The sequence below is a fragment of the Rhagoletis zephyria genome, unplaced genomic scaffold (genome assembly GCF_001687245.7).
Source record: "Rhagoletis zephyria isolate East Lansing unplaced genomic scaffold, Rhagoletis_zephyria_1.1 Rzeph_scaffold_00082, whole genome shotgun sequence".
Lineage (NCBI taxonomy): Eukaryota > Metazoa > Arthropoda > Insecta > Diptera > Tephritidae > Rhagoletis > Rhagoletis zephyria.
In genome coordinates this window covers 70313-96295 of record NW_016157166.1, presented here as the reverse complement: position 1 = coordinate 96295, position 25983 = coordinate 70313, and the positions used below count along the sequence as shown (strand labels likewise).

Here is a 25983-nt window from a genome sequence, read left to right as displayed (position 1 = left end):
ATGAACTCTACTTCTAAAAGCGCGCTTCGTAGTGTCTCGTCATCAAACGGGTGTGCTGGATTTCTAGCATATAAGACAGTTTTAATGGATTTTACAAGACGCTCCCATGCACCCCCCACGTGGGGCGCCGCTGGTGGGTTAAACTTCCAGTGAATGGTGTCGAGTTTAGCTTCTACTGTCGAGTAGTTAATGTTCTTGGCTTCATCACGTAGAATTTTCTCTACCGCCTTGAAGTTGGTCCCGTTGTCAGTATATATTTCCCTCGGTACGCCGCGGCGGGATATAAAATTATTGATGGAAACTATACAAGAGCTGGTGTCAAGGCTGTGAGCCACCTCTATGTGCACGGCGCGGATGGTCATGGCGCATGTAAAAATAACGCCCCATCGCTTTTCTCGCCTGCGGCCTACTACTACGTACATTGGCTCGAAGTAGTCAATACCAACGTAGCTAAAGGGCCTCTCGTAGCATGCCAGCCTAGCCCTAGGCAAAGCTGCCATTTGAGGGTTCAGTGGAGTCTCAGCTTTATTTTTGCAAGCTTAGCAAGACCTTTGTATAGTTCGGTATAAAACACGTAAACGTGGAATGTAGAACCTGCCTTTGACATCGCCTTTTAGACAGATCAACTCTTGCATGAATTCGCTAAGCTGCGCTTGCTTCATAAGGAACGCCTTTGCCGTTTCTATCATTTCAAAGTTGACTTTGCCGGATGGAGCCAGTGAATGAACTTTCGCTTGTAGCGTCTTGGTATACAGGATGAACGTAGCTACTGCATGGTACAATCGTCTCCAACTCGAAAAATATTCGGTGTTCATTACCACCAATTGCTGCTTAGCTATATGTATGTGTAGGACGTGATGTCTGATTTCGACGCTGTCATCGATTGAACCAAAGTCTTTACGGTTGGGCCAATCGTTTTCATCGGCTTTTAAAAAATGAGGTCCGTTGATCCACGTGTCCCTGTCCACTTTGGATTCTTTCTTAGTTGCGAGGTCTGCAGGGTTTAGTCGTGAGGGTACCCACCGCCACTGTTGAAGGTTTGTATTTTCCAATATCTCAGCTACTCGGTACATGACGAATTGCCGAAATTGCCTAGGGTCCATCGTAAGCCACTTTAACACGGTAGACGAGTCCGTCCAGAACACTTTTCGCTTGATAGGTAAACGTGGAATCACTTCTATTTTCGATGCAAGCTGGACGCCTGTTATCGCGGCCTGCAACTCCAGCCGTGGTATTCAAACTGGACTCAGGGGAGCCACTTTTGACTTCGCAGCTATTAACGAAAGATCGACATCGTTACCGAGTTGCACCCGTAAGTAACTCACCGCTGCATACCCGTATTTGCCGGCATCCACGAAGGTATGCCACTGAACGTCTGTTGCTTTATTCAGATTATGTGAGTAGCATCGCGGAATTTCTATGGACAGCATTTGTGATACGGTTGTTTTCCATTGACGCCATTTTGAGTACAGGTCGTCTGGCAGCTCCTCATCCCAGTCCATGCGCAATCGCCAAATTCTTGTAGCAGAATTTTAAGCGCAATTGTAAAGTGGGATAAGAATCACAAAGGGTGAAATATTGACATCAACACTTGTAGGACTTCACGTTTAGTTGGTGATAAGTTGCTGGTGATTACGTCTCGCTTCAACCTCGCAAACCTGAATGCGTATTTGAAGACATCTTTATCTGGATCCCAGTACACACCCAATACTTTTTCGCTTGCGCCCAGCTGCACGGGGGCTTGACATCCTGTGACGCGTTTTTTCCAAACGCGATAATACCAAGGCTGAATTTGAAGCCCAATTGCGGATATAGAAGCCTCCTGATGCATGTATCGCTTTCACTGCCTCTGCCAGGTCCAACGCCGCTTGCTCACTATCCTCACTGTCTATGAAGTCGTCTACGTAGTGGTGGTTCTTGATGGCGTCGACGGCTCTCGGGTGTTGTTGAACTAAATTATCTGCGTTTTTGTTGCGGACATAGTGTGCAATGAATGGCGCACAGCTAATGCCGAGTGTTAAAGCTCGCATGACATATACACTGGGCTTGTCCAACGCGTCATCTTTGTCACACCACAGAAATCTTTGTACGTGCATGTCTGCTTCGCGTACATTGATTTGGTGGAACATTTCGGCTATGTCCCCGCAACTTGCCACACGACCAATACGGAATCCTAATAATATTTCCACCAGGGGTTTCAACAGATCTGGGCCACTTATTATTGTATCGTTCAATGACACGCCTTTACACTTAGCTGCTGCATCCCATACTATACGAAGCTTTTCAGGTTTATTCGGGCTCCGCGTTACAAATATTGGTAAATACCAGGCACGAGAAATATTCAATTGTAGTTGGGATGGACTTAGTTTCATGGCATAACCCTTTGTCAGCAAGTTGTTGATATGCTCTTGCATTGCTGCTCTAAGAGCTGGTTCTTTTAGAAATCTTTTGTGGAGACATACTAGTCTCTTATACGCCATTTCGTAGCTATCAGGCAGATTCACCTCATCGTGGCGCCACTGCAGCTCAACTTCGTACTTATCTCCCGGTTTATGACATGTTGAATCTAAGGTAGTTATCGCCTTCGAATCTTGTGGTGACAAAAGCTGCGATGTTGGCGACAAATCCAATTTGAAGCTTTTCTTTACTAGGTCGTGCAGCGCCTCGTATTCTTGTCTGCATGCACATGTGTGGATATTTAAATGCAAAGTCTGCGACGGATTGGAGCCTCGACCCTGAATCGCCCATCCCAATCTGGTTTTAGTAGCTATCGGTTGGCGCCAATTTCCCTCACGTATTTTCATTGTTCGTATAGGATTGAATCGGCAACCCATTTAGGTATAGGTACTCCTTGGAGACTCGGATCATATCTACGGTTTGTGTGGGGAGCCCCAAATTACGAACAGTATGCACATCGTTTATGAAGAATGTTTTGCCGTTGTGAACATTGCCGATTTTTGAAGAATCTTCATTGCGAATGTTGTCGCCGGTCCAACACAGACACAGTGGATCGGAAACGCCCGTCAGCTCGAGTTGGTTGAAAATATCTTCTTCCATCAACGTTACGGACGACCCCTCATCTAAAAATGCAAACGTGTCTAAGTAACTATTATCGCCATAAATACGAACCGGAATAACGCGAAAATAAGGTGTGTCCTTTCGCTGAGCGCTGTGTGAATTTAAAGATCCATTCGACGTGTGGTCCGTGCTATGCAAGTCTGATTTGCAGAGACTCCTGTGTAGTAGTAGGTGGTGTTTTGCGTTGCAGCGTCAATTGCGCAGGCTTTATTTACAAAGCAACGCCGTCGGTCCACAGTAGCCACAGTCCCTGTTTCGGGGTGAATTATCTGCCTGGGTATGCGTATTTACCACCCGCTGCTAGAGAGTAAAGCCAGTCGCTAGAATTCTTTACTGCTGGAATTCGGTCGTCTTTTGGAAGCATGGCCCAGGTATATATATGTATTTTGTAGCTTGTCTACTAGTTCATTGACTAGCATGGGGTTGCTCATATATGCGTCCATATGACATGATACCATCGTAGAATCTATGTTTATTATAAACTCCGGCCTTCCGAAGCACATGCGCAGCGTCTTAATTATTTCTGGAACCATCGCTGGCAGCAGCAGTTTACTTCGTACAGTTTCACGCGCTCTTCCCTTCAATTTTCTGCGTTTGAGTAGCCTGCAACCTGAGTGCTAGTCTCAATGCTGCTTATAAAAATAGGCCATTCCTCCGGGTCTCCGTGAAAATGTAGTAGATCCTTCGGAATCGCATGTCTCGCAACTATCTGGGTGGTGGTAGGCGTATGACGCATGCTTGGACACTGAAGGCAAAGATATGCCTTGCGTTTGTGACAGGATTTCGTGCTTTTTCTCCAGATACGATTGTTGATGCTCTTTTTCCTCTTCCAACATCGCGAGACGAAGCTCATATTTTCTCACTTCGCTGTCGCTTGTCGAGACTCGGTGTGTAGTGTAATTAGCCGCCATCGGGTGTTGCGCGGCTGAACGCGGATACATTGTTGCTGGCGCTTGCAAAGTGGCTACGCCCGAACTCATCGGCGGCAACGTTGTCTGCCCTGCGTTGTTTGGCATCATTTTGCTGATCGTCGAAGCTTCGAAGTTATGATTGTTTGACCTCTCGGGACCGTGTATGCTACCGATTTCTTGGCCGTTGCTGAGTTTGGTAGCACATTAATAGGTGACGATGCTTGTAATTTATTCGCCGGCGAGGATGTCGCCTGCGGGCGACTTTGGTGAACTTCCCGTGGTACTTCGTGTTGCTTATCTTTCAGTCGAATTATTTAGGTGCATGCCGAATTACTTTTGGGTAATTACCACTCAACTACAGGTTTAGTCGATTTTATAGATTTGGATGTAGAAATATTAAATATTTTTTAAAGATTTGTAAATTTGTTAAAGTACGACTTTAACGAGTTCACCCACGACTCTAAACAAATTCCAAAGAACTCAAGTTTTGCGTTTAGAATATGCAGTTTATTTTCCAATAATTTCAAACGAGGACTTTAAAAAATATTTGTTACTTCACGTGGGCTTACAAACAAACTTGAACCTTTTTAATTTTCGGCCCTTATATATGCTATTTACATAGTTGGAACTTCACGCTATTTGCCAACGGGAATAAAAATAAATTTACATACATACATAATGACGTTCAAAGTAAATTTTAAAGAGATTGAGAATTCTTGTATACCAAACACATGAAGTGCAAAATGCATCATATACATACATATGTACATATAGAATAACAATACGCATAACTAGCGGTGTATCCGTTTTGTTATAAGATTAGCGCCATTCCCTGTAGGAGCAAGTGAAATGTGTCCCTGTAGGAACGGCGGCGNGTGGGGCGCCGCTGGTGGGTTAAACTTCCAGCGAATGGTGTCGAGTTTAGCTTCTACTGTCGAGTAGTTAATGTTCTTGGCTTCATCACGTAGAATTTTCTGTACCGCCTTGAAGTTGGTCCCGTTGTCAGTATATATTTCCCTCGGTACGCCGCGGCGGGATATAAAATTATTGATGGAAATTATACAAGAGCTGGTGTCAAGGCTGTGAGCCACCTCTATGTGCACGGCGCGGATGGTCAGGCATGTAAAAATAACGCCCCATCGCTTTTCTCGCCTGCGGCCTACTACTACGTACATTGGCTCGAAGTAGTCAATACCAACGTAGCTAAAGGGCCTCTCGTAGCATGCCAGCCTAGCCCTAGGCAAAGCTGCCATTTGAGGGTTCAGTGGAGTCTCAGCTTTATTTTTGCAAGCTTAGCAAGACCTTTGTATAGTTCGGTATAAAACACGTAAACGTGGAATGTAGAACCTGCCTTTGACATCGTTTATCACTGCTTCGTGAGATAGATGATGGTATCTTTCGTGCGTGTGTTTAACAATCAAGTATGTTATGTGGTTGTTCCGTGGTAGTACGATGGCGTCTTGTGAACATATAAATTCAGCTCGACTTCTCACCCTCACGATGCCTTGTTCGTCTATAAACAAATGGAGCGATATTAACTTACTTGCTTTTTCAATGTTCTTACCGCCTTTTAGACAGATCAACTCTTGCATGAATTCGCTAAGCTGCGCTTGCTTCATAAGGAACGCCTTTGCCGTTTCTATCATTTCAAAGTTGACTTTGCCGGGTGGAGCCAGTGAATGAACTTTCGCTTGTAGCGTCTTGGTATACAGGATGAACGTAGCTACTGCATGGTATAATCGTCTCCAACTCGAAAAATATTCGGTGTTCATTACCACCAATTGCTGCTTAGGTATATGTATGTGTAGGACGTGATGTCTGATTTCGACGCTGTCATCGATTGAGGTCCGTTGATCCACGTGTCCCTGTCCACTTTGGATTCTTGCTTAGTTGCGAGGTCTGCAGGGTTTAGTCGTGAGGGTACCCACCGCCACTGTTGAAGGTTTGTATTTTCCAATATCTCAGCTACTCGGTACATGACGAATTGCCGAAATTGCCTAGGGTCCATCGTAAGCCACTTTAACACGGTAGACGAGTCCGTCCAGAACACTTTTCGCTTGATAGGTAAACGTGGAATCACTTCTATTTTCGATGCAAGCTGGACGCCTGTTATCGCGGCCTGCAACTCCAGCCGTGGTATTCAAACTGGACTCAGGGGAGCCACTTTTGACTTCGCAGCTATTAACGAAAGATCGACATCGTTACCGAGTTGCACCCGTAATTAACTCACCGCTGCATACCCGTATTTCCACGAAGGTATGCAACTGAACGTCTGTTGCTTTATTCAGATTAAGTGAGTAGCATCGCGGAATTTCTATGGACAGCATTTGTGATACGGTTGTTTTCCATTGACGCCATTTTGAGTACAGGTCGTCTGGCAGCTCCTCATCCCAGTCCATGCGCAATCGCCAAATTCTTGTAGCAGAATTTTAAGCGCAATTGTAAAGTTGGATAAGAATCACAAAGGGTGAAATATTGACATCAACACTTGTAGGACTTCACGTTTAGTTGGTGATAAGTTGCTGGTGATTACGTCTCGCTTCAACCTCGCAAACCTGAATGCGTATTTGAAAACATCTTTATCTGGATCCCAGTACACACCCAATACTTTTTCGCTAGCGCCCAGCTGCACGGGGGCTTGACATCCTGTGACGCGTTTTTTCCAAACGCGATAATACCAAGGCTGCATTTGAAGCCCAATTGCGGATATAGAAGCCTCCTGATGCATGTATCGCTTTCACTGCCTCTGCCAGGTCCAACGCCGCTTGCTCACTATCCTCACTGTCTATGAAGTCGTTTACGTAGTGGTGGTTCTTGATGGCGTCGACGGCTCTCGGGTGTTGTTGAACGAAATTATCTGCGTTTTTGTTGCGGACATAGTGTGCAATGAATCGCGCACAGCTAATGCCGAGTGTTAAAGCTCGCATGACATATACACTGGGCTTGTCCAACGCGTCATCTTTGTCACACCACAGAAATCTTTGTACGTGCATGTCTGCTTCGCGTACATTGAATTGGTGGAACATTTCGGCTATGTCCCCGCAAATTGCCACACGACCAATACGGAATCCTAATAATATTTCCACCAGGAGTTTCAACAGATCTGGGCCACTTATTATTGTATCGTTCAATGACACGCCTTTACACTTAGCTGCTGCATCCCATACTAGACGAAGCTTTTCAGGTTTATTCGGGCTCCGCGTTACAAATATTGGTAAATACCAGGCACGAGAAATATTCAATTGTAGTTGGGATGGACTTAGTTTCATGGCATAGCCCTTTGTCAGCAAGTTGTTGATATGCTCTTGCATTGCTGCTCTAAGAGCTGGTTCTTTTAGAAATCTTTTCTTATACGCCATTTCGTAGCTATCAGGCAGATTCACCTCATCGTGGCGCCACTGCAGCTCAACTTCGTACTTATCTCCCGTTTTATGACATGTTGAATCCAAGGTAGTTATCGCCTTCGATGTTATGGATGACGAATCGTACGTAAAAGCCGATATTAAACAAATCCGGGGCCGCGAATTTCACACTGCAAATAAAAGAGGCAATGTTGCAGATAAATATAAAAAAAAAAAGTTTGACAAATTTCCCAAAAAGTTTCTCATTTGGCAGGCAATTTGCCAATGCGGCTTCAAAAGTGATCCTTTTGTAAGCACTGGTACAATTAACCAAGAAATTTATGTTAAGGAGTGTCTGCAAAAGCGACTTTTACCTCTTATACGGCTTCATAAAGATCCAGTGCTTTTTTGGCCTGATCTCGCGATATGTGTGATAGAGGTGAATCCACCTAATTGTCCAGAGCATCGGCCGATCGAAACCTACTGGGGCGTTATGAAATCCAAACTTCTTAAGACCCACAAAGCTGTAAAAAACGCACAACAATTCAAAAATAAATGGCAGCTGGTTTCCAAGGTAATCACTGAAACTTCTGTGCAAGGGCTAATGAAGGACATAAAGTCAAAATTGCGATCGTTTGCTTATTACAAGGAGAATTAACTCTTTTTTAACGAATTTCAATAAAACTAAGTTTAGATGTAAATATATGTAAATATCGTTGAATTCCATGAATATATTTATGTTTTAGAACGTTTTAACTGTGACCAGTTTTTTTCGTGTACATTCTTTATGTCATTAATTTTACGATAAACATTCTTCCTAGCATTTCTCTACAACTTGCAAGTGTAGGCAAATCAATTAGCTTTAGACGCCTAGTGGGTATATTCGAGCCACGTAATAAAAGCGGCGTTATTGCAGCACTGGTGAAAATTTGCAAAATTGTTTTTGAATTGACTCAATCCCTTCTGAATGAACTTGATACCAGAGATTCCTAACAATAGATCTGGATTTTAATATTGGTCTAACTTGGTGATTCCCAAAGTGGTCCAGGGGCCCGCGGATTCGGCAGGGAAGTGGTAAGAGTACAACTCCTGAAAAGATTGTTGTGGAGTTGTACTCTAATGGCCGTCGAGTGAAGTGTAAGTTGCTGGTAAGGCTTGCACTTCACCTGGCGGTCCTTAACACTTCCCTACCGAATCTCCCTTACTTTAACAGAGGCATGACCGCTTTATATAAGTAGGAATTTAGAATGTACATTTGGTATCAGACATACTTCTGAGCCACTTTACAAAGTAAGGTACGTGGAATGTAGAGCAGTCGGTCCAAGTAGTTCAGCGCTCGGAAATAACTTCGGCGTTACATTTTTGACAACGTAAGGCATCATCGAAGGTGTTCATTTTGTGCTTTACTCGTAGGTGACATTGGTCTTGATGACAATTTTTGTACTAAAAGCTGAAAGAAAACATGGATTACCTCGTAAGGAGCTTACCTATTTTCCCAGTGGGAAATATTCAACAAAAAACCTATACATAAAACTGAGCCCGAACGTCGATTCGAATCGAACGAAATCAAATGACAGTTGTTTTTTCTTCTAATCAATTTGAATTGAAAAAGCGAGCCACGGACAAGGCAATCGATCGCAGCAATCGGTTGAAATTTCAACGAATTTTCTTGTTTGTGGCGCTGTTGAGCAACAGATTGCATGCTTTCAAAAAATTTTAGTTTTCTTGCAATTGATTGCGCGTGTGTAGCGGGGTTTTCGTGTTTCTCTTCGGTTCATGCAATCGGTTACGTGTGTGTGGCGGAGTTCTTGGATTTTTGTAATTTATTTTGTGATTTCGTAGAGTGCTCATTAGCGGAAAAATAGCAAGATTAGGTAAAACATTTATTAAGGAACTAATATAGTGATTAAATAGAGTTTACTTTAGAGTTGACAGTATTTAATAAAGTTTCCGTTGTTTTTGCACACATGTTTACTAGCCGACGAACGAAAAATTAAAATCGTAAACCGATCCACCTGTGTTTAGCGAAACAAGTTGCAACCGATTACTGTGATCTGTTGCCTGCCTATGGCTCGCTTTAGTAGTTTTAATCGTTGATAAACTGATTACCACATGCCTCCATTTTCTACTAAATGTGTATTATGGGCTGTTTTTGCTTACGCGTAAAAGCACATTTATCGCATTTAGCTCTAAATGCTACTCTAAATATACATTTATCCATACAAAATTCGTCACCTAAATGCAACAAAATGCAACTCCATTTCTGCATTAAGAGTCTAAATGCTAAAATCAACCCTGCGATCTTCAAAAATTTCCACGATGCGAACATGGTTTAATGAGAAAAAGTGGAAACATTGCTTTTTCGTGTATACAGTTGACAGCTGCGTTTCAGTGATCGCCATACCGATTTCATTTATTATTGTACGTTATTTGGAAAAAGAAAAGTTGCGCAAGTTTAACATCGATGTGATACTGATAGAAATCTGGCTCAATTTGTGATCAACTCTGTTTGTTTTTTTCCTATTTAGTTGGGGAAATTTCAATTGACGTCACCGATAAATGAATATATACACAAACAGATTTTCGGTTATGGCTAAAACAATTCAAGTTTTTGTATTGAGTTTTTTGTTTAAACTTTCGTTTTCCCTTTTCAGTAGGGTTTTTTGCACTTTATCTTCTTTGTGCGAATTGTTCGTCGTGATAGATACGGATCTGCATAAGCGACTGGAACACGGCTGTTTGTCAAAAGCATACGATTTCGAACTCGCGTAAATGTACATTTGCTAAATGCGAAAGCATGAACGCTCTTCGAAAAAATATGTTCGAAAGTGCTAAATGTTGCATTTTAAATGCAGCAAAAACGCTGCATTAGCATCTGTCAAATTTCTGCTTTAACTTTGTCCCGTTTTCTCATGTGGGCAACTTGCTGTCTTAACATATCACTTTCAAAATGGCATCAAGCCTATCAAATCGATCTGTACCCAATGTAGATGGCGCGGTAAAATGAAAACTGAGTTGTCAAACTACCAAGTGACAGCTGATGTTAAGACAGCGATGGGAAGAAATTCTGCAAGACATATGGTTTAACAGGGGAATTTGCGGTCTCCGCCTAACATTTCTGTCTTACCACAGCTTTTTAACAGAATCTGTAGAAGGTGGAGACGTGGGGTTAAAGCTGGACGACGACGAACATGTGTGCGCATATGCTGGCGAGTTGGCGTGAAATTTACCGTCTGTGAGCTTGTTGGCGAACAAATCGTTGCTTTACGAAAATGTTAGGTTTTTGGAGATTGCTCGCCAACATGTTGGTCGTTTGTGGAGATGTTCGCGCACAATTTATCAGTTCGGTCGTAGATTTGAAAGAGTGTGTAGTAAAATGCCGACGGCCAATCAGAAGTGTATGGAAGAATTTATGGACGTCATAAAAAACGAGGTAGCCGTATGGAAAATTAAAAGCGATTCAGATAAAAATAAAATAAAAAAGCTAAAGTTTGGGCAAATATATTAGAACAATAACTAATAAATAACTAATAAGACGATGGCGTCATCCGCTGAATTATTAGTTGCCAGTCTACTCGGCAAAGTTACAGCACAAAATGAAGTTTTTAGATTTGTTCGTCGTCTCTGGTCACCGAGTGCACAAGCATGTGCGCACACATGTTCGTCGTCTATGTCCAGCGTAAAGCAGCAGGGAGCGCTCATTGTGCAATCATTTTATTTGTGCTCTAAATTTGATGCGCCGCTTGCTTGGTTGTTTCCTAGTAGAGATGGGCACGGGCCGGAATATTTGCTGTCTGCATGAACGCGTGCGTGCATGGGCGTTCAGTAAAATTTCATAAAAGTACGAAAAAGCCCGTTGCTAATACTACAAATTTAGATAAGCTTTTGTTTTTATAAAAAAAAAAAATAGTACATATTTAAACCTCTTTTGATAAGAGAAAAGCAAAAAACGAAATATTTGGAAACCGATAGAAAAAATAAGATAATTAGTAGTTTTGTTTACATATCTGTACATAAAATACCTTCCACTTTTTTTACTTCCCAGAAAATATATTATAAAAATCTTTGATGTAAAAAATTGATTCGCTTAAGTAAATATACATACATAAACACAAAATTCAAAATAAGTACATACGTATACATACAATAAAAGTTGGCTCTTTATTTCCGGGCTGGGACGTGTCCCGTCGTGCCGGGCCGGGCCCCACTAAAATTCTTAACGTGCGGACTCGTGCGTGTTCTTGAAAGTTGATTTTGCACTCGTTCCGGGCCGTGCCTGAAAATTTAGGCCCGTGCCCATCTCTATTTTCTAGATTCGAATTGCTCTATTGCAAGTCCCTGAATTAAAAGTGTGGCGAAAACACCTTTGCGATTTTGTTTCACGTTTTGTGGGTTTAAAAACCTGAGTGATACATTATTTTTTACATCACTTTAAACGCGGAGCGATGAAAATAAACATGATACCGTCAATACGAATAAAATCTTTTATATATACTCCAAAGTATAATATATAAATGTAAGAAGTTTATAGTGAAGAGAATGGAAATAACGCCAGCGCGTTGAGTTTTTGAAATTGCAGCGCTCTTAAAAATATAACACCTCAGAGCGAGAGCATATTTTGATAGCTTTATGAACTCGGTATTAAGGTCAGCGACTGTTACTTGTAAAAACTTGCATATTCCATCTTTCGATCTAATCTTCACATTTTTGGCGAGTTTTGTGAATATAGTAGAAATGTAGCGACAGGGGGTCCACCAAATCCTGTAAAATTTTGAAAGTGGTCTACAAGAAACAAAAGTTTGGGAACCTCTGGTCTTAATAAAGTGGTAAAACGAGCTTTTTCCTTCATAGCTGAATTGCTACATTTTTTGGTAATACAATTTTCCGGTTACAAAATCATCGGTAACGTGCAGAATAGACCTGTAATAGGGACCTTACATAGTCAAATTGTTTGATAAAACTGCGTGTATGTGTTAGTGACATTTTCTACTGAATTTGCCAAACGACGTCGTTTCCGACTCGTTTTGGTGAACAATTTGTTCGCCGGCGACGGTCGCAAACGACTCGCCGGCGAACTCACCGTCGGATAAAAAGCACACTTCGCCGGCGAGTCGCAAAAACGATTTACCGGCGGGTCGCAAAACGATGCTAAAAATGTATACCAAATTTAAAGTAAAAGTACAGTTTTATAATAATAATAATAGATTGGCGCTTACACATATGTTAGTGTTTGGCCGAGCTTCTCCTCCGATTTGTGGTGTACGCCTTGATGTTGTCACACAAAGCGGAGGGACCTACAGTTTTACGCCGACTCCGAACGGAGATTGTATTTTTATGAGAAGCTGTTTTTCATGGCAGAAATACACTCGGAGGTTTGCCATTGCCTGCCGAGGGACGACCGCTGTTAAAGAAAAAACCTTTTTTCTATATTTTTTGCGATGTTGCTTTGACCAGGGTTTGAACCCAGGCGTTGCGGAGTGGAAGCGCGCACTGCTTACCACTACACCACAGCGGCGTTTTATACTAAATTTAAAAAAACTTCAACCCACAAATTTTATTTTTTATTAATAAGGCCAATAACTGTACCTTTATAAAAAAATAAAAAATTATATGAATAATATTATGAATACTGAAAAAATATGTAGGCGGCTTAATTTTCTGAGTACAAGTGTACATTGTGGATTCCATATTCTACCATAATAAAAAATTGTCATAATAAAAACGGTTTACTATCCAAATGAATGACTTTTATTTTATATATAATAATGTGGGCGTGGAACTTGTCCAACCCAGAACGAAGGTTCCTCAAAAAACTTGTGGGTTCGAAGAAACGGATTCTTTTCGAGTTCTCCAAAACGACTTCACCAGGCCAACGTCGCAACGACTTCGATTCGATGAGAAAAAACAACGTCGGAACGAGTTCACCCAAACGACTTCACCAGAGCGACTTTGCAACGACGTCGTCTTCGCCCTGTGGCAAATTGGGTATGTATCCCCCCTGTTATGAAATCGTTCGAAGCATGACAGACGCATGCATTCTGTTATTCTCTATAGTCGGTTTTACACTGGAACATTTCTGCCACCAGAACAACTCTGTTTGAAGGCAAGAGAGGCAGTGCGGTGAGGTAAAATTTCTCAAAAAGTTCCAGCTTCTACCCCGCATTAAAGTGGCAGTTCTACTGCAGCGCACTAACACATGCGCAACTACGAGAATGCCGCTACGCAACTTTCAAGCGCAATAGTTACAAATACTACCCAATAAACATTTAGGTTTGAGCTCAACTTGAGGTTAAGTTGAGAACTATGGTAATTCTCAAATCTCCAACGTCGTTTCCCAACAGTACCTCAAGTGGAAGATCATAGCGTTCTCAACAAAAAGGGTATTTTTCATTGTATGAAAAAAGGACTGTTTCTCAAGTTGAGAAAATGCTAGTTCTCAACTTCAACTCCAATGTAATTCTCCAATTGGTCTCAAACATATCATTGAAATACGGAAATTGAAATAGTAAAATACCTTATACCTTTTTGATTGAAACGACATACATAGATGAATTTAAATATTAATTTTTCATTTTATTACTCCTTTTGTATTATGTAGTTAGTCAATATCGTATTACAATAATTCACTTCAGTATACAGTCCGACAGTAATTTTGCCACTTGATTCACTTCGCGTTTTATTTTCTTTCCAGATTATTTGAGGATACTTTGAAGATTACTTATTTTTTGTTGGTAATTTTCCTCTTTATATAGCTTTCGTTTTTCACTTGATAATTAAAAATTCGTTTCTCTATCACTTTTTACGTATCTGCGCGACGGTTAGAGATGAGTTGGAGAATGATTTGGATATCAACTTGAGAACTATGAATTTCCCCAAGATTGTAGAAATATTTTTTTGGTGTTTATTGGGAACTGTCAAATACACCGTGGTCGCCATTTTTTGTTTACATAGCAGTTTTTTATCATTTGCCGATCTGCTAAATTATAGGCAAATTAACAAAATACTTACAAAACTTTATATTTGTTCGCTGCGTGATATTTAAGAAGGTGAAAATGCAGATTTACTTTGTTTTTATTCAACTTTCAAATCGTTTGAAACTGCTGATGGTTTGACACTTTACGAGATTTTACCAGCAAAAATTCTTCGGGTAAGATCTTGCAACTTCTGACAAAGAGAGGATCGATTTTACTCCCCCATTTTTCCCCTACCTTACCAGAGAACCGTGGAACGCTTTCTGGTAAATTCCTGTAAATTCTTGCAACTTCTTGCGAGTTAGGGAACGCAACTAATACTGGCAAACCACATCCATGGTGCCAATTGTAACACACGACATCTGGGTTTAGTCAATGGCGCGATGTAATTTCAAACTTACGGCCCTTCTCATTTGACGTTGTAGATCACGTTCCCTGTCTCAGTCGTTCAGTAGCTACGTGTCGGTAGTTTCGTTTCTCCACTTTTCTGGATAAAACCTGTAAAACTGTCAAAAAGCAAAATTCCTCTCAGAGAAAGGGGGGAAAACCCAAAAGTACGGGAACGCTTTTCGGGTAAAAACTGTCAAATACCCCGTGGACGCCATTTTTGATTTACATAGCAGTTTTTTTTTATCATTTGGCGGTGTTCTAAATTTTGCTCGAAAATTAACAAAAATACTTACAAAACTTGATGTTTCTTCGCTACGATATATTTAATAAGGTGAAAATGCAAATGCACTTTTGTTTTTGCTTATTCAAATTCGAAATCATTTGAACAGCTGATGGTTTGCAACGTCTGACAAAGAGGGGATCGATTTTACTCTCCCATTTTTTCCCTACTTTGCCAGATAACCGAGGGAACGCTTTCTGGTAAAATCCGGTAAATTCTTCCAACTTCTTGCGAGTTACTGAACGCAACTCTTTTTATTCTTCCAGAGTCCGATCAGCATAAATCGCAAATCGCGACTGTGTAAGCCAATGTTTAATATTCTGACGGCGGCATAATCTCCCCAGAACACTAAAGGTGCAGCATCGAAGAGTTCGACGCAAAAAATTTACAAAGCAAACAAACACACAAAAAAAATAGCTCATAGTGGACCATCCATTCTCGAGTTATGCGCCGTCTGACGAACACAACTTTGGGATATACATAGAAATATTTATTTTTAATAACAATCAGGGATTATATTCGATGTAAATAAGCTTGTTTAAATTAAATAATTAAATCACTGTTATCCCCACCTTTTTGTGGAATTTAGCTACCATATTAGGTGTGATTGGATTCTTTCCCTTTTTCTCCTGCTTCCAAAAACCCACCCCGTTTGGTGGGAGTGTCAAATTTTAGAAAAAAGCTATTTACAAAACCTTTCATTATTGAATCATGCCCATTCACAACAATACATCTGTCGGGCGTATGAAAACGGTAATACGAGAACTGAGCTCCGTTCACGGATCGAAAACCATACGAAAGAAAATTACGTGATACGTCAGTCGTATAAGCTGAATGGGATGAAGAGTACGTTCACGTATGTCATAATCCGAAAAATGTGTTTTTACGTGACGAGTAATACGTTGTCGTATGTGACGATTCGAGCCCTGATTTCGTACGATACGATGAAAATTCATAATAGGGGGTATGTGTCACATGTATGACTTTGATGGGTGTTTGACCAAAATCAAAATAGTACTGATTTTCATCACATTTGATAGTAGTTTGACGTATGATTGATAAACAAGTGCACAAGAATTAAAATAAAAAACAAGAAATGAGCAAGAAAAACGAATACGACTTCATTTTAGAATTAATAAATTTTTACATGTACGCCCCTCCGCAGGGCCTGGGTTCCAGTCCTGTACAAAGCAACATGAATACAAAAATTTCTCAAGCTTTTCTTCAACTTCAACCAAAGCGAAAAACTGAAATTTGATGGGTTGTTTGACGACAAATTACACAGAGACGCAGTTTGGTCAAACAATTTGACCATGTAAGTTCCCTATCTCAAACCACACTCTAACAAAGAACTCACTTTTAATAACAAAAAATCATTTCCATTCACTTCTTGTCCGAATGTTAAAGATTAAGTACTTTTTAGTTAATTAAGAATAAAATATAATTAGCCATAGTAAAAGCGCTACTGCTAGTCACTCACTGCTGCTGTATTTCTCATTTGATAATGCGAACATTTCGCACGTTTAATAATATAGAGATATATCTCAAAATTTACGTTTTTGGAGATTTCATCATGCAATTATGAGCTTGATAAGTAGAATATGTTCTGTCAAACAGATAACCAAACTCCCTAAATATGGCGAAGATATATGTTTTTCCATCTGTTATTTTGTATACCAACTGTATGAATTGATAAAACTTTGGTTGAAATTTTGAAATACTTCGTTATATTATTAAAAGTGCGATTTGAATTGGTTAATAGCTATCTTCGAGCTCTGGAAAAAAACAAAGCGTCCAGTTATTTTTTACGATACTTTTTTGTATACCAACATTTTTATTAATACTACTATATCTTATTTTGACTATTACAAGTATGTATGTGTATCAATTACTTTTCTCATTTTTATCTCACTCATTGTCTCGATCTGGTATTTGGTAAAAATAATACAATAAATTAATACAGTAAATGGTAGACAAAATAAAAAAACTTAATGGGAATACGAACTAAAAAATACTTTTTTAACAATTATGCAATACAATTTTTTACCTGAATATAACTAATCTTATGAAAAGTCAAATATACACAAATTTATGGAATGATTTAATAATAAATATTTTATTTCATAACAAGCAACGGGTGAATATAAAGAAACCAAGTAGATTCAAAAAATTTTAATAAACTAAAGTGGTAATTAATTCTCTTTTCAATTCTGTATAAAAATTAGATCGAAAACAGTTATTACGAATACTCTTAATGATCACTTAATATACTGTCTTTTTAATTTTGTGATCGATTTCCAACGTTTTTTATATACAATATATATCAATTCACTTTTTAATTATATGGGTATAATGAGTTACAATTATTACTTATTTTCGAGTTGTAGTTTAATAAATGCTTTACTTTCAATATATATATGTATATAGTTCGATGTTTTTATTTTTTATTTGGGTATCGCGGCATTTTTCTGTATTTATCGCTCTTAAGGGTTTTATATGTACTTTCTACCTTAGAATATCTCTGTGTTATAGTTACATTAATGCGCTCTCTTTGTCATTGGTATCACAAAAAACCAAAATTAAATTAACGAGTGTTTCTAAAACACATAAACATATGAGTGTAATGATAGCAGAGAAACAAGTATGTATACGAATGTACGATAAGTAGCGTATACTTAAAAAACAGTTAAAAATAGTGTGGTGAATTACAAAAATGTTCAAGAATGGTAAAAATAAGTTCAACTAAATATGCTCATGATTCTTTAATATAAATTATACTGACATGTTTAGTAATTCGTATGTTTTGATTTACAAAATTCTTTATATGACGTAACTGATAGCTCTTTAGCAGTTTTCATCTAAAATATTTATTATTTCCACACAAATAATGAAAACTATGTTGCTAATTTGGTTCAAATCGTTAAATTTACGTAGCAGGTCTGATTATTTTTTTATTCTTACAGTGATAATCATGAATATTATGTACATTCGTCGTAATTATGTGATAATTTAATGATTTCAACATTACACCATACTATATTTCGAGAATTTTACTGCATTTTATACGCACATTTGGAAAGACTATGACTTACATTTATATGTGTAGATTGTATATATATATATATATGTGTGTGTATATTAGACGGTGTCAAATATAACGAATGTTTTTTTCTCTGGGTCCATATGAAAATTGCGTTATCGGTCAAAAAAATAATTGCGGCAAAATTGCAGCCCCTATCTTCATTTTTCAGTTAGCGCTCGCAAAAATAAGAATTTTTAATGAAATAAAACAAATGCTTTTCCCCACAATCTTATTTTAATAAACAACTAAATATAACAAATAAAAAATAACCTTGTAACCCATTCAATTTTAGTAAAATAAGAACAAGTAAAATAGTAGAGCAAAGGGCTGCAGCTGATTTTTGAAATTTTATTTTGTTGACGGTGTCAGTTATTTTCTTCCATACAAAGTGTGTTTATATAAACAAGTCATGGATGTTTATATAGTAAAAAAATAACGAAACCTTCAACAAACAAATTTCCAAAAATCAACAGTCCTGGCTACTTCAAACTTCCGCTCATTAAACTAAAATTGAAGGGACAACAATGTTGTTTTTCTTACTTAATATAATTTAATTGTTTAAAAAACCAAATTTTTTCACTAAGAGTTCTTATTTTTGCTAGCGCAAATGAAAAATTAAGATAGGGGGCTGAAATTTTGCCACAACAATTTTTTTGTGACCAACAACGAAATTTTCATATGGGACCGAAAGCAAAGATAGTCGTTTTATTTGACACAGTCTAATTTATATATAGTATAGATGATTTTTTCATATGCACATCATAGATATGTACATACACGCACAAGTGATTGGCTACTTTTTTTCACTCGCTATATCTTTTTGGGCTACAGAGTGAGGTTGTAAAGTTTTTCATGGAAAATGTATGCTTTATGTTTTCGGGTGAAAGGTTTTTTTAATGCTTTGGGTTAGTCTCAAAACATTTCTAATTTCAAACACTTTATTGATTTCGTCATATTGCATACGTATTTGTAATTCAGACCTTTACACAGTTCAACAACGCTCAAGCTCAGGGAGCCAATAAAGTTATTGTAAGTCAGAATTTTACGCTAAACATTTTCTATCGCATCTCTTATGCACGTTGCTGGTTTTTGCTTGTAATAAACTGCTAACACTCTTTTTTTAAATCGGCGTTTCTTGTGCAATGCGGTAATAAAATTTGGTAATTTAAGTCTTTAGGGTGTATTACGTAAGTACATATGTATATTTATAAGTATAAAGGTATAAAGATATTAGTTCAGATGTTTGTATATACTTCATTCACGATATATTTTATAATAATAAAAAACTTCTTAGCTTAAACATGCTTTATATTTCTTTTATTATATATTACTTTATATTATTATTTTTCTATTAAATCAGTCATAAATTCTTTACTTATGATTTTAGTATTTTGTTTTTTTCTTTGATTTAATATCGTTTCCACCCTTAACACAAAAGGCTCAGTTTATTTATTATTCCTTATTCTCACTTATTTTGGGTATATGTATGTATGTATGTTTTAAACGGTATTATTTCGGTTTTGAAACCTACTTTCTCTGGTTACACTGGCATTATTTATGTAGTGTATACGCCTTACACCAAGACTAAGCAATTTAATATTTGTAAAAAATAGTACTTTTTATGGCTTAGAGTTATCACTACAGAGAATTGCAGGTTTCCAAATATAGGTATGTTCTAGACAACGCCGTAAAACGGTACCATGTCCAATAAAACAAAAATTTTACCCAGTTCCATAAAAGACATTGCTTGTTCGATAAGACTTTAATTAATATTTAATTTATAAAACCTTAAGTTGGGTAATCTTGATGAAATAACAGTTTTATTAATCGAAAATATATTTAAAGATCGGGAAGAGCTCATATATACTGAACATTATACGTATTTCAGTGTCTACTTCACGAGGGGCACTAAATAATGGCCCTATTATTTATGGCGGCTGACAGCCGATGGGCAACGATCTATGTACTAAAATTCGTATTACGTATGACAACTGGCTACTGACTGACGGCTACTGAGTCTAGTAGCACAATTTTCTGTTTCCCGCCTACGAAGATTTTGTTATTTGTTTACACAAAATGTTAAACATATTGGAGCAAAATTCGCTTTTTTTGTCCACTGAGTTTAATCGCTGTACATAATACAAAGTACGATAATCGTAGTCATGGCTACTAGACCGACAAGTGGACACCAGTCGCCATATATAATAGGGCCATAAGTCTTTAGAGTAGCTAAGAAAGAAAAAAAAAATCGTCTGTAAACATGGCTTTGTTTTTCGAAATTTTTTCCTGTGATTTATGTATGTACTCCTTTTATAAACGGTCAAACAAAGCAAGGTGAAGCATTTTTCCCGCAGTAAAGTCCGTACCTGAAAAACATGCTCTGGCGGTGAAAATGGTTCTCCGCTCAGTTTATCATGAATTTACGGGAACAAAAAGAAGGACTGTAGCTAAACAATCGGTTGCGTACCACTCAGAAGCGCTGATTGTCAGGGCCCCTGCAATGAATAAATTTGAAAAGAAGGAATACCATTTCGAAAAAATTCAAATATGTTCCCTAAAGAGTAAAACAAGACATTCGCCATTTATGGTATGAAAGAAGAACAAAAAATTCCATGGAGACTATCACCCAAATTAAGAATTGACAATATGCTTATTTGAAAATGAATGCATGAAATATTTTGTAATTATAGGACTTTTTCTCGTTAAATATTAGTTGCCTATGACTACTGGTGCAAAAGTACCCACAAATGTTTGTTGATATATTTGAAATGTAACTTTAAACAGCAAAATTCATAAAAAAAATAACAATAAAACAAAAACATGGTTATTACTACAAGGGAATTGGGCGTGGTTATTGACAGATTTCGATTTTGTTCGAATTAGCGTGTTTACAAACAGACACGTTTGAACCAATTCATCTCGTCATTCTATATGTATATTATATACGGACAACCGAGCCCATTTCGCGGGCTAGATCAGGGGAAAATCATGGGCAAACATCATGATTCAATAATACAAGGTTCGATAAACTGACAGTTGTCTCTCTCGCACCGCTCCCTTAGCAGTGGCACCGTGTTGCTTCTCTGCAAATTTACATGGAAACAGTGTAGCTTTGGTGTGAAATAAAAGTATAAGCTTTTGTGCAATATGTTTATTTGTATATGCATATGAAGCGTATTTAACTGATGAAAACATAAGCATTGGATTTTTCCATCGATCTCATAGTAGTCTAATTTTAATTTTGAGTCATTTTGCAGTTTTTATACGGCTAAATAGCATATAGATTACGTAATTCACGTAGATATATCAATATTACGTTCAACATTTCGTTTAAAATGCCAGATTTCCTGCAAATACATTAGAATTTACGAAAGGAATTTCACTACTAATTGCCTACTTTGAGTACTTTTCTACTACCATTTTCGCAACAAGGGATTGCATTCTTGCCCTTTCTCTGTCATTCGTAAATGCAACCTTTTGTAAGGGAGTGTCAAATCGCAGCTTTCAATAATGATCTAACCTTGTATTATTGAATCATGGGCAAACATGAAGGGGTACAATAAAGTGCAAGTTTCAAGTGTCTGTAAAATAGCCGTGATTTTTGACAATCTTTTTGGATGGTGCTGCCCATTTGCCCATCGTTTATAAAAAATTTTAAAATTGCATTTTCCCGTAGAATAAACAAAAGGAAAACTGTAAATACTAAGGATTGGAAGGGTATGCAATTCAAATGACGAGTGTAGGTATATGAGCAGCGGTGATCACTACCGCAAGTAAACGCGAGCTGAAAGTGTGATTGTGTTAGTGTGCCAATTACGTTTGAATTAAGAATGATAGAATACAAGATTGCGCCGATTGCAGCAGAATTTTGGCGTGACGTCATCGTTGACAACTGAGAACGGCAAATAAAACTGCTCTCTAGTGATGTGCTGAATTGTCGGTACTTAAAAAAGATTTCGGTACGCAATACTTCCTTTTCGGTACCTGATACCAATTTTTTACATTAAACCTTCGCCATTATATGCATTTCAAGTTTAGAAAAAACTTTCATTAGTAATTTACATGATATCGGCTAAAATACACTTGACCTTATCGCAACAGAGAAATTTTATTTTATGAGTTTTAACCTTAGTCGATCCAAGGCTCAAGAAAAATGCTTTGACGGATGAAAAAGAATTTCAGGGGGGAGATTCTGTAACCAGTTAGCGACAAGTTTCGAATCGATATCGTACTTGTTGACGAGAAATATTTCATATCATATGTCAACAAAACCGATACCGATTCGAAAATTGTCGCTAACTGGATACAGAATCTGCCCCCATGCCTACAAAAATGATACCGTCCGATTCAGCTGGAACAAAATTACTTCAAACAAGTAAGAGTTTCTCTGTATTATGGCCTCGAACCGTCATCTTTCATTTGAATCAGTATTTAAAGATCTATTAGCTCCTTCATTCGGGTTTTGATAGGCGAGTCTCCCCTGAACCGTTTTTCCATATTTTTGGCCTCTGTGCGCTTTTATTCTAAGCCTAAATGTTTCGGTACCGAGTATCGAGACCATTGGTTCTTTTTTAAATCGGTACCGAATATCGATCAATACTTAAAAGTATTAACTCAGCACATCACTACTGCTGTCAACTCGACTGTGATGTCAGGAAAACAGCTGATTCTGTCAAATTCACTGAGAGCCGATTAGCGGTATTGCCATCGGCGCCACCTTCTGTATTCTCTCCACCGTGCGTTTGCAAGATCTATACATAGAAGGTCGCGCAATCTGCGAAATAAAAATTGCCTCTCCCTGCGCATATCGTCTCAGGGCGATATTTTGCTTCATGCCGAAAAAGCCACAAAACTTGATTTTTCACAGCGGCCAATTTTAGCGAAATTTTCATTTAAACTCGCAATATCGCAGACGTTTATGATTCGATTGATTTGAAATTTGTACACAATAAACTAGATTCTATTCTGAAGAAGACGAGTCTAACTGCACTTCTTAATATTTATTTAAAACAAAATGACGGATATTGTAACATTTTTATAAAAATTACAAATGCAAAAGTTGTGTTATGAAGTTTACAATTTTTGTTTTGTTTTAATGCGGCATTAAAGATAAATATATACGGACATTTTCGGGAAAGTTTCAGGTTTAGACAACAAGTAGTTCTAAAGTTATAACAATATTATGGTGACACCCACAAGCGGGCGCTCGCCTCTAGATGACAAATATTTTTACTGGGCAATTGTACAAGTAATTTTGGAAGTAATATTAAGTGAAATATTGAAATTCATAAATTTATCAGTGTAATATAACTTATTAAAGCTCTACATACCTAAATATGTATGCATATAGATATATGACTACACACATAGTCAAAATGGTTATTCGTACAGTGATTGTTTTACAATATCACACCTAAAAGTTAAGCATTCTAAAAATAGAATTATTAGCACAAACCAACAAAACCAACAACCACATGATCAAGTGAATTGCAGCGGAATAGCTGCGCTTGATTGTGTTGGCATAACAAAAATGGAAATAGTGGAAATAAGCAAACGATAATTTACAAGGCGTCTTAGCACGGTGAATGTGGTGATTCCCGAAATAGCTATCACTTCTACCATTTTTTCAAATTGTTGTTGCTTTTCCACAATAAATTTTCATTTAAAAAAATGGCCTCGAGCTCATTATAAAATTGTTGAATATAAAAATTTTAAACTTCATAACACAACTTTTGCATTTGTAAAAACCACCTCCTTAATTTTTATAAAAATGTTAAAATATCCGTCGTTTTGTTTTAAATAAATATTAAGAAGTGCAGTTAGACTGATCTTCTTTAGAATAGTATGTAGTTTATTGTTTATAAATTGCAAATCAATCGATACACATACGTCTGAGATATAGTGAGTTTAAATGAAAATTTCGCAAAAATTTTCCGCAGTGAAAAATCTGATTTTGTGGCTTTTTCGACATACAGGCATGTGTAAAAATTTGGTTAAAATTATCTGTAAATGTATTTTTGAATAAGCTATCGATTACAATTGGTTTGAAATCGCTTCACTTCATTTCAATTTTATGTTTTTTTACGCAGCTTGTTGTTTTCGCTGTTATTGTCGCCCAATTTTGCGAGAAAAGAATAGCGGACCTGCGCATTGCGCAACCTCTTATAAATAAACCTTGGTGCGTTTGAAAGCACCTTGTATGCTTGTATATGAGCAAATTTGACATCGCTATAATTGTTGCCAACTTTGTGCCTTACGCAATAAATTAAGTGCGTTTAGGGAATTAAAACGCGGAAATTTTTTAGTTTAGCGCTGTTTCGTTCTTTGGTGCCCTTTTCAAGGTAATTTTATAATAAAAACATGATTCTATGGTGACATTGTATTTATTTTGTTCATTCATTTATTCATTCCAAACATACGGAAAACTTTATCCGTTGACTTACACATATGTTAGTGTTTGGCCGTGCTTTTTATCTGGATAATATTCTCCCAAATAATCCAAACGCAATATTTTCACACAGTCTCTTATCACGGAATTCATAGAATATTCTGCTAATTAGCTGGGTGTGCGCATTTATACAAAAGTAAGCAATTGCATGAAAATAAAGCCGCTAGAGAAACCAATTAAAGCTTTGCAAATTTATTTGCGAATAAAAAAACATTTTGCAAATTAAATTAATTAACTGTGCATTGTTGGAAATATTTACAAATGACATTGCGTGATTACTTAAAATATTTGAACATACGACTTTATATGCAAAAATACTATTGAACAGGGCAACACAAATTTGGTGTTTTTTTTGTTTGGAAAATTGCGCTATTTTCAGTTTTTGGTGCTTTTTTAAATAAAAAACTTGACAATACTGATCACTAGCTGACCTTCATCGAGCGCTCTTTGCTTGGTTCGGACTGAAAAATGGGAGTAAAAATCAAGTTTTCGTAGTAGATGTGCATTTCTTATCTTTATAAAAACAATTCATTTCTCCTCGTATCACTGTATTCTGGGACTAAATAAGGGGCTAAAGCTGCCTTTACAAGGGTCGATTTCTGTACACTGGAAAATCGACTAGCCAAAGCACTTACATTTCACGGTTGAGATGTCATTTACACGGGTCGATTTTGGTTGAACGACAAAAATCTACTAGAAAATCGACCCGTGTAAAGGCGCCTTAATCCATTATGATTAAAGTTAAAATGTCTTGGTTAAAATTAATAAAAAGCTATTTCATTCTTTCTTTACCGGGACAATTGTTACATCGGTGCNATAACTCTTTCCAGCAGGAACTCCAAAAGACACCTTGAACTTAGAACTCTTGCTGGCAACCTGACAGCACACTGCAAGTTAACGTACGGTTTTAATTAAATGGGTCTTTCTGTAGAGACGGACTGTAGGGTTTGTAGGCTGGTGAAAGAAACCCCAGTGTATATTCTATGTGCCTGTCCACGAAGCATGAATCATAGATTGATACACCTTGGAGAACGATTGCCTTCTCCATCTAAAATTTGGAACATGGCCTCATCCAAAGTGCTGAGCTTTTTAAATAGCCTAAGGATGGAGTGATTACAATTTTGATTTAGCACAATATATCTTCTTAGGTCGCAGAGCGGGTATCTTCGACGTAATAATAATAATATCGAGAGTTCGAGTTTACCTCGTTCATTTCAGTCCGCGAAAATCGCGGATTGACGGTGGACTGACACGCACACATAGACAACATGTTTTCTATTTTGTTTTGTTTGCATGTGCCACACGCACTAACACAATCATGCGTAGTTCATGTATACAAAACTGAAACCTGTTTTCGGCCGACTGGCCAGTCCAGTGTGCGTTCGAGTGGTGGACTGCTCAGTCCGACCGAGCAGGCTAGTGTGCTCAGGCCCATGGTCAGTATTACCGCAGCCTAAGGGTGGGTAATGACGCAATTTTTCC

The 25983-nt window shown here is 37.9% G+C and overlaps 1 long non-coding RNA gene across 1 annotated transcript in view; it reads left to right on the top strand.

The window, feature by feature from the left end:
* Positions 1 to 21919, top strand: part of LOC108373568 (uncharacterized) — a 28366-nt gene extending 6447 nt beyond the window's left edge. The window contains exons 2-3 of the long non-coding RNA XR_001848972.1: positions 12071 to 12079; positions 21806 to 21919. This is a non-coding gene — a long non-coding RNA (uncharacterized LOC108373568). The remainder of the gene's footprint in view (positions 1 to 12070; positions 12080 to 21805) is intronic.
* The last annotated feature ends 4064 nt before the right edge of the window (positions 21920 to 25983 follow it).